Consider the following 16,392-nt stretch of genomic DNA (forward strand, 5'->3'; position numbering starts at 1 on the left):
TATTACGCACGTGAAGGCGGACTCGGTGGTCACAATATTAGGTACACCTGCTCCACCCGATGAGATCCAATGCAAGTATCCTGTATCAAATAGTCTGTCTTTACAAAGATAATAATACCCACGGATGGACGGATATGAATGTCCGTCAGATGAGAACGAAGACAAAGAAAAAAGAAGCCTGTTGATGTCACGGCAAAACTGCGGCAATCATGAAAAAGCATTATTATCTTGGATGATACATGGCTGATACAAAGGATACAGCTTTTGTATTGAACCCCGTTTAAAGGACGCACATGTACCTAATGAAGTGGCTGGGACCTGTATATGAGAGACAGCTTTCTCGGTCAAACTTCGTTAAAAATGCACGCTCTCCTAAATAATAATTAATGTACTGAGCTAATGTTGCCGCCCATCTATACTTTTTTCCTGCAGGCAATATAGTGCTGCACAAAAAAAAACCCACAATGTATACATATGTATTTCAAAAGACCATTTGCACAAATGATTGTAAACACGAGAAAACTGTGACTAAAGACAGAGTATGATGATGATGAGTTAAAATAATAACTGAGGTTTGAAATAATAACACAAAAGGCATGTCAACACCTGTTGTTTTTATTATTACACCTCATGCAGTGGGATGCTGTAACATCTCCCCCGCAAGCAATCATTAAGGAGATGTTTTAATCAGCCAAAAGTCACGAGCGTGGTGATGCATGCATGCATCATTTATGCTCGCTTTACTACTGGGGAAGTGTGTTGCGGAACTTAACTAAAAAATAAATAGCGTGGTGTTTTCTTTTGGGCTTCAGTCTCTGACAACATCGCTCAGAGAAACAATGCTCTTTAATAATTGACCAGCAGAGAGTTTTTTTTTTTTTTTCTTCTCCTTCTATTTATTTATTTATTTTACTTTTTTCACGACTGCAGTGCTGCACCATTTGTTTCCGAAAAATGTTGATGTGAGCAATGAATTGAAATGGACAGATGATTCCTATTGGGAGAAGGAATGAAAACAACACTTCTACTTTTCGCGCATTCTTCCATTTAGGATGAATGTCTGTGGATGAGCTTGTCTGACACGTCAAAGGTAATTCACTAAATTAGAGTGCTTTCATATCTATAGTTTGTTTCCTCTGGTTTGAATTAGTTCAATGGGTTTGTAAACAATTCACACAGTAAAACTTCCATGCGTAGCAACGTGTGCCGCCACAAACCATGCGATGTCGGTCGCTTCACTTATTCATCGCAAGAATGTAAACAGGAACAAGGTTTGCTGGTCAGACTAGGCTACCAAACACAGACAAACACGTGCGCCTCAATACATTTGAATATTCTAGAAAAGGTAATACATTTCAATAGTTTAGTTCAAAAAGTGACACTCATACATTAGACAGATTCGTTAAGCACAGAGAAATGACTTTACAGAAGGTCAATTCCTACCTAATTTTGGATTTTAAAACTCATTGACATTCTTTTTTACGTAACATGAATGAATTTGGGTTTTGATTAGCTGTAAGCTGAAACCATAAAATATGAAGAATAAAATAATGTAATATTTCACTATTTGTGTCGTGAATCTAGGTCAGGAGTTTCTCAAATTGAATTGAATTACTGAAATGAATTTAGTTTTCCTTCTAATTGGAGATGCACGCACATGTGTGTTGCTGTTACATGTCTGAACAGAACAAGGCAGAAAATATGTTGTGCTAACTGCACACATGCTAAACCAGTGGTTCTTAACCTGGGTTCGATCGGCAATTACCAAGGGGAATGGAAACAGCAAAATTCACATTCACTTACAGTAAATTTTCATTGAATTGAATTTTTGTTTTTTTTTGGTGTGAATTTCATCCATCCATCCATCCATTTTCTGAGCCGCTTCTCCTCACTAGGGTCGCGGGCGTGCTGGAGCCAATCCCAGCTGTCATCGGGCAGGAGGCGGGGTACACCCTGAACTGGTTGCCAGCCAATCGCAGGGCACATACAAACAAACAACCATTCACACCTACGGGCAGTTTAGAGTTGCCAATTAACCTAGCATGCATGTTTTTGGGATGTGGGAGGAAACCGGAGTGCCCGGAGAAAACCCACTCAGGCACGGGGAGAACATGCAAATTCCACACAGCCGGGGACGGGGATTGAACCCCGCACCTCAGAACTGTGAGGCTGACGCTCTAACCAGTCGACCACCGTGCCGCCTCGTGAATTTTTGTTCATTTTGTGTGCAACTGCTGCGTGATTCATTTTGTGCATGACCTGGATGACTGAGAATCTACAATAAAATATAGATCTGTTTTGAATTTGAAATAATAATAATTATTATTTTTCAAATTAGGAAGGGTTCCGTGAGTGTGAGGCCTCCAAGAGGTCAAGGTCCGGCTATAGCAGGATACACACTTTCTGATGAACAGGCTGAATTTGAGCGTTTCCATCCATCCATCCATTTTCTACCGCTTATCCGAGGTCTGGTCGGGGGGGAAGTAGCTTTAGCAGGGAGGCCCAGACCTCCCTCTCCCCAGCCACTTCATGCAGCTCTTCCGGGGGGATTCCGAGGCATTCCCAGGCCAGCCGAAAGACGTAGTCTCTCCGGGTCATCCCCGGGGTCTCCTCCCGGCGGGACGTGCCAGGAACACCTCACCGGGGAGGCGTCCGGGAGGCATCCGAATCAGATGCCCCAGCCACCTCATCTGGCTCCTCTCGATGTGGAGGAGCAGAGGCTCTACTCTGAGATCCTCCCGGATGACAGAGCTTCTCATCCTATCTCTAAGGGAGAGCCCGGACACCCTGCGGAGGAAATTCATTTCGGCCGCTTGTATCCGGGATCTTGTTCTTTCGGTCACGACCCACAGCTTGTGACCATAGGTTAGGGTAGGAACGTAGATCGACCGGTAAATCGAGAGCTTCGCCTTTCGGCTTAGCTCCTTCTTTACCACAACGGACCGATACAAAGTCCGCATCACTGCAGACACTCCACCGATCCGCCTGTCGATCTCCCGTTGCATTCTTCCCTCACTCGTGAACAAGACCCCAAGATACTTGAACACCTCCACTTCGGCCAGGATCTCATCCCTGACCTGGAGAGGGTAGCCTTGGCGGAGTCCAACCCTCACCAGAAACAAGTCCGACTTACTACCGGATATGCAGACCATACTCTGACTCCGGTCGTACAGGAACCGAACAGCCCGTATCAGGGGTTCGGTACCCCATACTCCTGAAGCACCCTCCACAAGACCCCCCGAGGGACACATGGTTGAACGCCTTCTCCAAGTCCACAAAACACATGTAGACTGGTTGGGCGAACTCCCATGCACCCTGGAGGATCCTGCCGAGGGTGTAGAGCTGGTCCACTGTTCCACGGTCAGGACAAAAACCACACTGCTCCTCCTGAATCTGAGATTCCACCTTTCCAATTTAAGTCAGCTTGATTGTTGGATGTCTCTGAAAGATGGTCCTGAGCAATTATTCTATGGTGTGGGGTGTGATAGTTCATCCTCCGCGATCTGCTTGGTCAGGACGAACAATCGTACATGTTTTAACATGTACGATATGGAATCCTCATGTGTGTGGTCAACACATAATTCGACCGAGCCACAGACTCCGAGATTGTGATGTGAAACGGTATGATAGCGAATTAGGAAGCGACCTGAAGCTCACGCAACATAGTTACCAAATTGGCTAGCAGTCTTCTTCTTGGTGTCTCCAGCAGTCTAAATGCCCTGTGGCACCATGCTGCCTCTAACAGGTCTATCTTGGTACTACATCGGTCATCTGGTTTGGGAGGAGAATCATGATTGTTGATGGAGATATCGTTGTGTGTGTGGTGTGATCAGAATCATCTTTATTTTCCAAATATGTCCAAAAAACAAACAAGGAATTTGTCTCCGGTAATTGGAGCCGCTCTAGTACGACAACAGTCAATTGACAGAGAACACTTTTGAGACATAAAGACATTGAGAAAAACAGTCACAGTCACAGCAATAAAGGGTTGCTCGTTATCTGGTAATGCCGGTAAAAAAAATTTTTTTACAACTGTGCAAAAGATGCAGAGTCCTCTAGCACTTAGAGCAGTTCGAATGACTAATATTACAATAGTCCGGTGCAATGACCGTTGTGCAAGGGGCGCCGAGACTTCACGCGAGTAGTACGATAGTCTGGGACAATGTTGATTGTGCAAATGTTGCAGATACTCCTCAGTCAGTGTGCAAATGGAGCAGATGCTCCTCTGGCATGAGTGGCCAGTATTGATCAACAACAGATATGCAAATAGTGCAGTGTGGTGAGACTACTACAGTGAGTGCATGAGTAATATATAATTGGCCTGACAGAATGTGACAACAAACTCAAGACAAAAAGACAACAAATTGCCAGCATGTTGCAATGGAATTGTAGGTTAGGTGTTTAAGAAGTTGATCGCAAGAGGAAAGAAGCTGTTGGAATGTCTGCTCGTTCTAGTTTGCATTGATCGGTAGCCCCTACCTGAGGGAAGGAGCCGGAAGAGCCGGTGACCGGAATGTGGAGGGTCTGAGAGGATTTTGCACAATGTTGTCTTAGTTCTGGCAGCGTACAATTCCTCAAGGGTGGGTAGGGGGGTACTGACAATCCTTTCAGCAGTTTGGATTGTCCGTTGCAGTCGGAGTTTGTCCTTTTTTGTAGCAGCACCAAACCAGACTTTGATGGAAGAACACAGGACTGATTTGATGACCGCTGTGGAGAACTGCCTCAGCAGCTCCTGCAGCAGGCCGTGCTTTCTTAGAAGCCGCAGGAAGTACATCCTCTGCTGGGCCTTTTTGAGGACGGAGTTGATGTTGGTCGCCCACTTCAGGTCGTGAGAGACCCAGGCACTTGGATGTGTTGGTCGTCTCCAGTACACCACACACTGTCAGAGCAGTAAGACCACACATGCTGATTTTTTTTTTCCCTCGCCGTGTGGGAGTCTCTCACATTTTAGAAAAAAGAAGATTAGGATATTAAAAATAGATATTTGTGTGTACCCCGCTTAATTCGGTCCAAACAAGACAACAACAACATCTGTCCAACTGAACTGCACCAAGAGGTGAAACCAACTAGAGTTTGATTAAATGGACTGCTCATGTGAAGGACACTTTTGCTTTTGAATATCATAACAATGTAAATAATGCAAAAATGCACGGATTGTTTTTGCATTTTCACCTTGAGTCGCAAACTTTCCTCGCCCGCCCCTTAAAGTTTGCCAGCTTGTTTGTGACAGCCAGACAAAGCACTTAAAAGGTGACACTTTGGAGACCTGCGGTATTTAAACATGACAGAGCGTGTTAGCGTCTCCGCTTTATGCATCTAATGGCCCACTTTGTCGGAAAGAAATAGGCATGCAGTGGACTATTTTTGCCCAATTCAAAGAGAAGAAAAGTGTGTCATGACCCAGTAGCACATGATGAAAAAACCGGATGAAACCTGTGTGAAGTCCTGCCGCCTCGGCCCCCTCAACGCTGTAAACATTATTCATGATTGACGGATTGGCATCCATCTGAACCCCTCCCAGAGGAGAAAGACTTTTGAACAAGAACTCCAAATAAAATGCGTGTGTAGTTTGGGAGCCTTTTTGTCAGACGGGGGTCAATAAAAGGATTGTTAAATGCTGCGGGTTAGAGTGACAGCGAAGTGTCAGACATACTAAGAATAGGTGCAGGATGATATGATAGTCTGAAAAAAAAATGCAACTAAACTGTCTGGCAGTGGCCTGTCAACGTGTTCAACATGAAAGTACACACAGCAGTCACCCAGAGCGGCATCACAAATGTCACAAAGACAGTAGTGCTCGCTTTTGATGAATTGAATTGAATTAGTTTAACAATTTAATAGAATGTAATATCGCTTTGACAATGTTGATTAAGAGTTAGGATTATAACCCAAAAAACCATAAGGCTTCGAGTGCTGCTAGTAGTGTTACACAACAGTTACATCGTAGATTTCCTTCAAACTTGGTGAAGGTAGAAAGAAATATAGAGACAATAAATGTGGCGCGAAGACTTTATTTTCACTTTTTGCTGTTTTAGTCGAGAAGGAACCTTTCCCTCAGCCGCAGAATGCAAATCGTACAGTTCCATCCGTCGATTCCTAACATCATTGTCCATGAACTCAAAAGTAGCGGGCTTAGAAATAAACAAATGAACAGACTTTCCGATGGAAATTTACCAGAACAGGCTGCTAGAGATGATTGGCGAATAATGCCTTTGCCTTGGTGAAGCAGCATGTGGCCAATTGTCCAAGGTTTTTGTTTTTTTTCAATACACAATTCCATGTAACTGTAAACAATTGTTTACAGCAATGCTTGTGATGAGCGGCTGTCGTATTAGTCAGAAGTCCTCATACACTGAATTACATTTGTGCAACAACATCACCTTGGCTACAAGAATGTGTTTACTTTTTTCGCCATTTGTCACAATAGAACCAAATGGTACACTACAAACGGTAGAAGAATGTGTGGTGGTTTTGTACTTTTTTTTGGGTCCACTTTTGGCAACTACTACTACTGAGTGTCTCTGTGTTCGTTTTAGAGCTATTATATTGGCTCTCGTTAGACAGGTGTACCTAATGTAGTGACAAGTTCAGTAAAATAGCATTATACTCGACAGCAACATTGACTCCAAACTGCACATTATCAAATACAAATACATTGTCTCCATGTCACTGAGTTTGTTAATTCAGTTCAACAGCAATCTCTATTCCGCATCTCTTACAATTAGCTTTGTAAAGCTCTGCTAACAAATGAATGTAATAGACAGATAGATGGTGGTGAGAATGTTGGCCGGGTGCTGGAAATCTGCCCACCGTCCCACCTTGTCACTCATGGTGTTTTCATGCTGTGATCACTACTGTGATGCATTAAAGGTAGGGGTCACATTTTGTGCGGTGCATGTAAATAAGAATCTTAATCCTATCATGGAAGACTTTTAAGAAATCTGAATGAAGTAGATGGAAAAAAAAAAGTGTTTTGTAAGCTCAGAATGCATTTTATTATGATAAAAATACAAAATGTGGGGTTGTCAGTAATAATGTGTTTATATGTGTGTGAGAGGATTTCTGTAGTGCGTGTGTGTGTTTCATTAGTATGTGTGAGAACATTACAAAAGTGCGTGTGAGCATTCCAGTAGTGCATGTGACTGGAAAAAAAAAAACCATGAGAGAGCGTTTCAATAGCATGTTTGAGCGCATTTTAATAGTGAGTGTGAGAATGTTTTAAATTGAGCATTTCAGTCGAAACAAATGTCATTAGTGTGTGTGAGAGCTATTCAGTAGTGTTTTTATGAGCAAAAAAATTGTAAAACAATTGAAAGTGAAATAAGTGTGAGAGGGTTTTAGTAGCGTGTATGAAAGTGTTTTAGCATCGTATGAGAGCGTTTCAGTAATGTGTATTCAGTGTGTAGTGTGTTTCAGTTGCACGAATGAGTGAGAGGTAATCCTGAATCTTGTCCCGAACGGCCCCTCGTACTTTACAATGCAACACGGTTTCAAAGTTACAAGTGGTGTGAAATGAATTCGTTTGCGCAACAGTGTACGAACTACATTGTCGCGCTTTTTCAATTCACGGCGTCGTGGGGTGATGGGGTGCGTTCCAATTTGCAAATTGAGCAAGAATATAGCTGTAGCCAAGTCAGCATCTAAAGGACTAACTCTTTTTATTTGGCTTATTTGTGGCGGTTTTATGAATAGAGGCTGTCAATGAATAATTCCCTACATGGTTAGAAGCTGGACGTTTTAGAGGGCCAGCCACGTCGTTTGGCCCTGGACTTCACAGTGGTCTTTGTCGTGTCTATTTACATTGCCTTGAGTGCTAATGTTAGCGAGCTGAGTCAGCTCGCTCTCCTCTGCACACTGAGAATGCTCTTTACAGTGTTACTTCATTCACCCAATGATTCTAGGAATATGCTGTCATGGAAAGAAGGCTGCTCATTTGCAACCTTTCAGGATTGACAATTTCCATTATTTTCAATGGGACCGTCATCACCAAATGGAATATGTTGCACCTTAAAAGTTATACTGCATTATATATTTCACGTTTGTTTCTCAGTCTAAAGTGGTATCTCAGAAGTTCAATCACAATTTATTCCCTGCTGCCGTCCCCATGGAAATGGATAGAAACACCTTTCAAACTTCAGTTTCAAAACTAAATTTCCCAAAGATATCAATCATAGTTGGAATATTTCACACAGTATATAATATATATACATTACAAACCCAATTCCAATGAAGTTGGGACGTTCTGTTAAACATAAATAAAAACAGAATACAATGATTTGCAAATCATGTTCATTTAATTGAATACACTACAAAGACAAGATATTTAATGTTCAAACTGATAAACTTGATTGTTTTTTTTTTTTTTTTTTTAGCAAATAATCATTAACTTAGAATTTTATGGCTGCAACATGTTCCAAAAAATCTGAGACAGGTGGCAAAAAAGAATGAGAAAGTTGAGGAATGCTCGTCAAACACCTGTTTGGAATATCCCACAGGTGAACAGGCTAATTGGGAACAGGTGGGTGCCATGATTAGGTATAAAAGGAGCTTCCCTGAATTGCTCAGTCATTCACAAGTAAAGATGGGGCGAGGTTCACCTCTTTGTGAACCAGTGCATGAAAAAAAGTGAACAGTTTAAGGACAATGTTCCTCAACGTAGAATTGCAAGGAATTTAGGGATTTCATCATCTACGGTCCATAATATCATCAAAAGGTTCAGAGAATCTGGAGAAATCACAGCATGTAAGCGGCAAGGCCGAAAACCAACATTGAATGCCCATGACCTTCGATTCCTCAGGAGGCACTGCATCAAAAACCGACATCAATGTGTAAAGGATATCACCACATGGGCTCAGGAACACTTCAGAAAAGCAATGTCAGTAAATACAGTTCGTAAGTCCCACTTGAAACTCTCGTATGCAAAGCAAAAACAATTTATCAACAACACCCAGAAACGTCGGCTTCTCTGGCCCCGAGCTCATCTAAGATGGACTGATGCAAAGTGGAAAAGTGTTCTGTGGGCCGACGACTCCACATTGTTTTTGGAAATTGTGGACGTCGTGTCCTCCGGGCAAAAGAGGAAAAGAACCATCCGGACTGTTATGGACGCAAAGTTGAAAAGCCAGCATCTGTGATGGTATGGGGCTGTGTTAGTGCCAGTGGCATGGGTAACTTACACATCTGTAAAGGCACCATTAATCCTGAAAGGTTCATACAGGTTTTGGAGAAACATATGCTGCCATCCAAGCAATGTCTTTTTTATAGACGCCCCTGCTTATTTCAGCAAGACAATGCCAAATCACAATCTGCATGTGTTACAACAGCGTGGCTTCGTAGTAAAAGAGTGCGGGTACTAAACTGGCCTGCCTGCAGTCCAGACGTGTCTCCCATTGAAAGTGTGTGGCGCTTTATGAAGCGTAAAATACGACAACGGAGACCTCGGACTGTTGAACAGCTGAAGCTGTACTCAAGCAAGAATGGGAAAGAATTCCTCCTACAAAGCTTCAACAATTAGTGTCCTCAGTTCCCAAACATTTATTGAATGTTGTTAAAACAAAAGGTGATGTAACCCAATGGTACATGACCCTGTCCCAGCTTTTTTGGAACGTGTTGCCGCCATAAAACTCTTAGTTAATGATTATTTGCTAAAACCAATAAAGTTTATCAGTTTGATCATTAAATATATTGTTTTTGTAGTGTCTTCAATTAAATATAGTTTGAAAATGATTTGCAAATCATTGTATTCTGTTTTCATTTATGTTTAACACAACGTCCCAACTTCATTGGAATTGGGGGTTGTAATATATCAATAATATATCACATGGGATAAGCTGCAGCTCACCCGCGACCCTACTGAGGACAAGCCCAATAGAAAACGGATAAATAGATATTGTTCATTATCCAATCCATGACATTTGATCTTCAACTACATGGCACCCTCTATTTATGGACCACCCTTTTATTGTAAACACCTGCAAGTTAACAGGATTAATGGTGAGGTGGAGAACAAATCCTCATTTCAGTATGTGTTGTGACCTTTTAGACATTACAGAATGGGCTCTCAGTTCTACATGGCCATACAGGACTAACTCAATGAAAATAGCAACCAACCATTAGTCAACTTTTAAGGGCAAGGCCAGTGTAAAATAGAACTCTGCCCCATTTTAGTCATTTAAATAGTTCAACGCTGAAGGAACGCCATGAGAAATGTAAAGCAGATATTATAATGCAAATGTGGAACCACTAGCAATATAGATGACACCGTCCTCTCACTTCTGATTAACATTTTATGCAACATCTCTTACAATACTAATCACAAAGCTTATTTGCTTTTTTTTTTTTTTTTACAAAGTGACACAAATACATCCATCCATCCATTTTCTGAGCCGCTTGCAATTAAAAAAAATCAGGTCACAAGTTACATCTGCATGCAATTCGAGTCAGTGATTAAATTGCTGTGTATTTAGGTGAGCGGTGATGGGGTGAAAATGTCCATAGACTGTAGCCTGTAGTCAATCCATTAAAACATGCATGCTGAGATCATTTGGCGAAAATTGCAGATGCCCACACCAACGTTAGCTTGACTTTGTACTCGAAACCTGTCTCATTATAGAAATGACTTTTCCCATTAAACCAACCAAAAAGGGTCAATTGCACTGCTGGTTTTTCTCTAAAAGAAAACCTTTTTATTCTTTGTGATTTTCTTTCCTGGTGCACTGTTGGAAGAAGGAAAATTACCATCAGAACCATCTCGCTCTCAGTGTGTGTGTGTGTGTGTGTGTGAGCGTGTGAGTGAGGTGGGTATAAATCATGGGCAAAGAACACCAGCTGTTTCAAAATGGAAAGGTGTCTTACTGAATTTTAATAAGTATTCTGTTTGTAAACAGGGCTCCAAAATCACCAGAGCGGTTTTCATCAAAATTTAGTGTGATGCCTTCGTTATTAGGAGTCACTGATGGTGTAGTGGTACACTCGCCTGACTTTGGTGCAGGCAGTGTGGCTTCAGTTCCCACTCAGTGACGGTGTGAATGTGAGTGTGAATGGTTGTCCGTGTCTATATGTGCCCTGCGACTGACTGGCGACCAGTTCAGGGTGTAGTTTGCCTTTCGCCCGAAGTCAGCTGGGATAGGCTCCAGCGTCCCGCGACCCTAACCAGGATAAGCGGTGTTGAAATTGGATGAAATTGAAATTGGCCTTCGTTATTAGAAGCTAAATGTATTTTTAATGGATTTTTCGCAAGATCCACTAATACTTTTGGAAATTCAGTATAATAATTATATGCAGAAATACTTTATAATTAGGGTCTGAGCATGAAGGCCCTCATGGAAGTATTCTTCTTCCCACTCTTTTTGGATGGCCTCAACACGCTTAAAAACTCAAAACAATTTATGAACCCACGTATCCTGGTGATGTTCCAGCAAATGTTAACTTCGACAACATGCATCTGAATAGCATTAGCTATTTTCCTGATTAGCTAATGGCATCATCCAGTGAAAGATTGTTGTTTTTTTTTCTTTTCACAAAAGATCAACAAGTGTTGTTTAACGTTTCGTCAAATATACCCTCACATATACTGGATGCACCAGAGGTCACAGACACCATGCTGGTGACCCCAAGTACCACATGAGTAGCTTGTGGGTCTGTTCTAAAAATAGCTCACCAGTGATGGGACATTGTGATTTCCTTGGAATGTCGTAGAAGTGATCATTTGAAATGTAAACACTTGCAGATATTTAGAAATTGTTGCATATTGATGTGTATCTGTATCCTCCTTGTTAAATCATCGTTGATAATTATTGTGAGAAATCGTTCATATGATCAGTGCCTTCACATAATAGCGTACGATTATAGGTAATTTGAGCAAATGTGTTGTGCTGCTAGCTAAGAAGTAGGTCTCAGTTTCAAAAAGGGTGGTGGCCCCTGGTATGCACTGTGAAAAATGTAGTGGTGCAAGAGAACCAAGCAGGACTTTTCACATTGGCTAATGATAGCTTGCCGGGTAATGTTTGTTGCATCAGTGCCTGAGGCGCAACCGGATCACCACTGGTGTTCCTATAAGTTAAATCTAGCTGCCTATTTGCATGAAACATAACACAAGTGGTTATAGGGCTTATGTCGGCGTCGGTATCACCGCCGTCTGTCAACAGAATCACATTAAACCTCCCCGAGGATCCAAAGCACAAAGCAGATCGCAGGGAGATTTATTTCTAATGAAAGATGAAGTTGACCTTTAAGAGACAGAAGACGGGGCATATTTGGGCTAATATCTATTAACGTGGTGGATTTTGAGGGGAGTACATCCAAGCCACTGGCCTCGGCTGAGGTCTGCGCACTTGAGTGCACTTGTAGTGGCGGCTTGACAGCTGATGTCACATATTCATATGTCCCCCTCCGCCTCCCCCCTCCTTTGTTGATCAAATATGTACTAACCGCCCTCTGGCTGTCACTTCATATCACACGGACGACACAATACGATCAGTTTCTTCCTAGCGCATTTTTCTCAAATGTCAACTTCAAAGCTCCCTTGGGCTGAAGTAATTAAATGACAGCTAATTCCTTTCATAAAATACCCATTAGCATCATGTTGTGATTCAGACGGCTTTGTCGTTCAAAGGTGTTTTGTCGGTTACAATGTCAAAAGCACTGATGGCTTTTTGTAATTTTTTTTCCCCACAGGTACACCAGATATATGTAAAAGCAATGTCATATTTAAGTCAATGAATTGGGTGTAAATTCAGATATCAAAGGTTATCGATCCAGCCATTTTCTCCTTGCCTTGTCCTCATTAGGGTTGCGGGTAAGCTGCAGCCTATCCGAGCTGACTTTGGGCCAGAGGCAGGGTACAGCCTGGAGTGGTCTCAGACTCCAGCCAATCACATTAAAGGTTTTCAACTCGCAACCAATTGAAAACAGACTAAAAACACTGCAATATGCATTCCTGCCAGGTCAGTACCTATATAGACTGTAACACTTTGTAATGAAAACACACTACACGTGCACAAGCAGTTGTCCTACTGGGAAAAAGATCCGATAAATGTAAAAAAATATTTGTGCAGATATATATAAATATTAAAAAAAATAAATTTCTCAATGTCATTAAGTGCATGTTAAGATACAAATATGAATTTGAACCAGCAAAAGTTTATGTCAGATTAGAATTAAGCCACTGACATGTGACACCAGTGGTGGAAACTCAATTGTTGTCATTTTGCAGGAGAGAGATTTAAAGTTTTATGGCTGCAATAAAATATGGGGTTTATATCTTGGTGGTTTATATGGCATTGATTACTTTTTCTGGATACTTGATTTTACAGAAATTGTCCTTTCACTCAGATTTTGGCATTTCGCCAAATATAATGGTTTAGGACTTTAATCATATTGGGTATTCATATTGGATCATATTACATTGCATTGCACTTTTATCCACAACTGAGGTATGATCATCTTCACTTTCATAGCTTGGATCCCATTCAGTATTATCTAGGTTGTTGCATATGATCTTGCGTGTATGATCGACATTCAATTTCTTGGCGATATGAGCCGTCGCTCAGCCGATTTTTATTTTTATTTTTATTTTTTTTTGCGGCGACTTCCAAGCAAAATATTTTTATGCGAACGCTTAGATGTTGGTCGCAAACTCAACTAAGCTCACAAGAATTCTTCAAAAAAGTGTCGTCAAGCAATTTATTGCCACTCCCGGTTGAAGTTGACAGTCAAACTAAACATCAAACACAGAGAACCACATAAATTGGCTTTCGGAGTGTCTGCTAGCTTAACGTTAACTAACAATGCAAAATGCCATAGATGGGCTAACAAATAGCATCCATGTTGTGGTGCTATAGCCCTTCAAGCAATTGATATTTGAACATAAATGGTGAAGCAACACATGGAGATAGACAATATAACAATATTCACAGGCTTATATTCTTTATCCTCTGAGGGAGTTGGAAACACTTCTTCTGTGTATCTCTATGTCTGTGTTATTCTGCCCCCAGTTGGCCAAGGTGCGCACACCTAAAGGAGCACAATGTGCAGCTGGAACAGAATAATGGCATTTCCATTCATTTCAATGGGGAAAGATGAGTGTTTTGCGTTACGAGCATGGTCACGGAACAAATTAAGACAAGGCACCACTGTTTCGTTGGTGCAGAACACTTTCAACACAGCAGTATGGGAGAAATGAATACTTAACGCAGGTGGCGTCCTGCGTCTGTCACGGCTCTGATATTACTTCCTATGCTGGAAAATTGCCGGGTTGACTTCATCAGCCTGTTCGTTTTGTTTTATTCAGAACAGGGACAAAGAAAAACTGCTTTTACAAGGCATTGCCAAAGTGGGAGTATATCACATCACATATTGCATATTCAACTAACAGATCAGGGCTGGCGAACCCCTGGGGGTTTGAGAACCATGGGCATAAACAAGCCCTTTGTTTGTTTTTAGATCCACAACACAAAAGACATTTTAATATTCGCCCCCCCTGAAGGCACGCATGCTGCGTTCAATGACATCTTTCAGTCCAAATGAAAATGACCCTCTCCACATCCTCGCGTTCATGCGTTGTGTGTGCTCAGTGTTGCGGTTCCCCGACCAAGTGGAACCATCTCGCCAAGCGTCGGCTGGAGGTGGAAGACGAGCTCTCAATCGGCCGTGTTGTTGAATTATTGAATTAAAAGCTTAAGTGAGCAGGGTGAGCATGTCAATTTCGCACAAGTGAAATGGCGCTCGCCTTGTTCCATTTCCATCTGAAAAGATGGCTTGTCTATGTAAAATGTGGAAGAAAGGGGGAATTATGCCGATCACTTTCATTGTCTGTAATTCCTTTTCACCGCGACTGTCATCAATCTGAGAGACAAGTCGCATTCAGCCAACACAGAACGCTAGTGTCTAATCTGCATTCTGCTCCACAGCATAGCACATTTCTGTACCAGAGCTGTGTAATCAAGGGAAAAAGGCTGATTCCAAAGCCAGTTCTTCTTAATTATAGCAGAAGTGGAGGTTCAAACAGCTTTACTCAGATGGAGATAAAGACTACGTGAGGCTAAGTGTGGCACTCACAAGAAAAAAAAGAAAAAGGAAAATAGTTGAGCCCTCATCTAGTTGACATTCCTCTCACCTGTCTGCAGACATTCCCGCATGATCGCAAACCTCGCGACTGATCCACATGAAATGATGCCGTGTTCTCTGTCTGTATTTGAATGGGATGAGTTGCTGTGACCCACGCAATCTCGCTCTATTTCAATTTATGTAGATGAGCTCATCAGAGCTCGCCTGCTGAGATGAGACATCTAGGTCTGGAATTGTGTCAATAACGCCGGCAAAACAAATGCAAATCAAAATCCAAATTAATGTGTTTTACCCGAGGAGGAAACCGAGTCGTACTTAGAGTCGGTGCTCTGTAGATGACAGGATTCTGTTTTCTGCCAGCTTGTGCGCACACACACACATACACCACACACACACACGCGCACACACACACAATACACACAAGGCATTCTCAAAGTGCTCGCTGTTGAAAGTGAGGTTCAAAAATCTCCAGAATCTACACCAAGAAACAAGAGGTTTCTGTGTAGTTCTTTTAGAGATTAAAATAAGTGGAAATCATTGCTATATTTGCCGGATCCATCTGGGTGAACACGCAGCCACGCTTATACTTAGTCGCTCTTTATAGGCTCTGTAGCGCAAATGGATTGGTTCGGGTCCAGAATTTTTCAGCTGCATTCCTCCGGTCCTGCTGATGTTTATGTCCCCGTCGTCCTTTTGACTGAATAATCTGCAGCCTCGTTTGCAAAGCAGGTTAGCTCCAAAAAGGGAATCAACTAACAGATGGATGGTCCAAATGTTTTATGTATGTGGACCAAGGCCTTTTGTCACATGCACCCACTCTTTCATTCTCCATTTTGCTGAAGGTTGCAACTAAGACTGGATTTACGCTGTGGGTCTAAGAGCCCGATTCCTATATTCGACTTCCACGTATTTTCAAGTGATCCATATCTGAAATCTCTGGCTTTATTTACTTAACTCTTGAAATAACACACACACTCCAAAGTGTAAGTAGACAACTAAACAGGCTGTGAACCTGAAAATGTTTTCGAAATTTGACACACCAAAGAGAAGACTGCTCTTAACAACCCTTCCACATTTGAATGATTAAAACATTTTGCCAGGTATATAAAGTGAGGCTTCAAAATCCTGAAAAATCAAGCCTTTCTTTCAGCTCTTCAATGCTGTGGGCGTGTCCGCTGAACACGTCCTGCTCAACTGTCAACTGTCAATCAAATCCCCTTACTACAACCTGGAAAAACGTTTCAGTTTGTGGCTACTTTGTGGAGCATATTTCTTATGCCTACACATACAGTATACACGTTTGAGCTGCGAAAATAAGTTTCGTCT

This window comes from Phyllopteryx taeniolatus, chromosome 12 (assembly GCF_024500385.1).
Source record: "Phyllopteryx taeniolatus isolate TA_2022b chromosome 12, UOR_Ptae_1.2, whole genome shotgun sequence".
NCBI classification, from domain to species: Eukaryota; Metazoa; Chordata; class Actinopteri; order Syngnathiformes; family Syngnathidae; genus Phyllopteryx; species Phyllopteryx taeniolatus.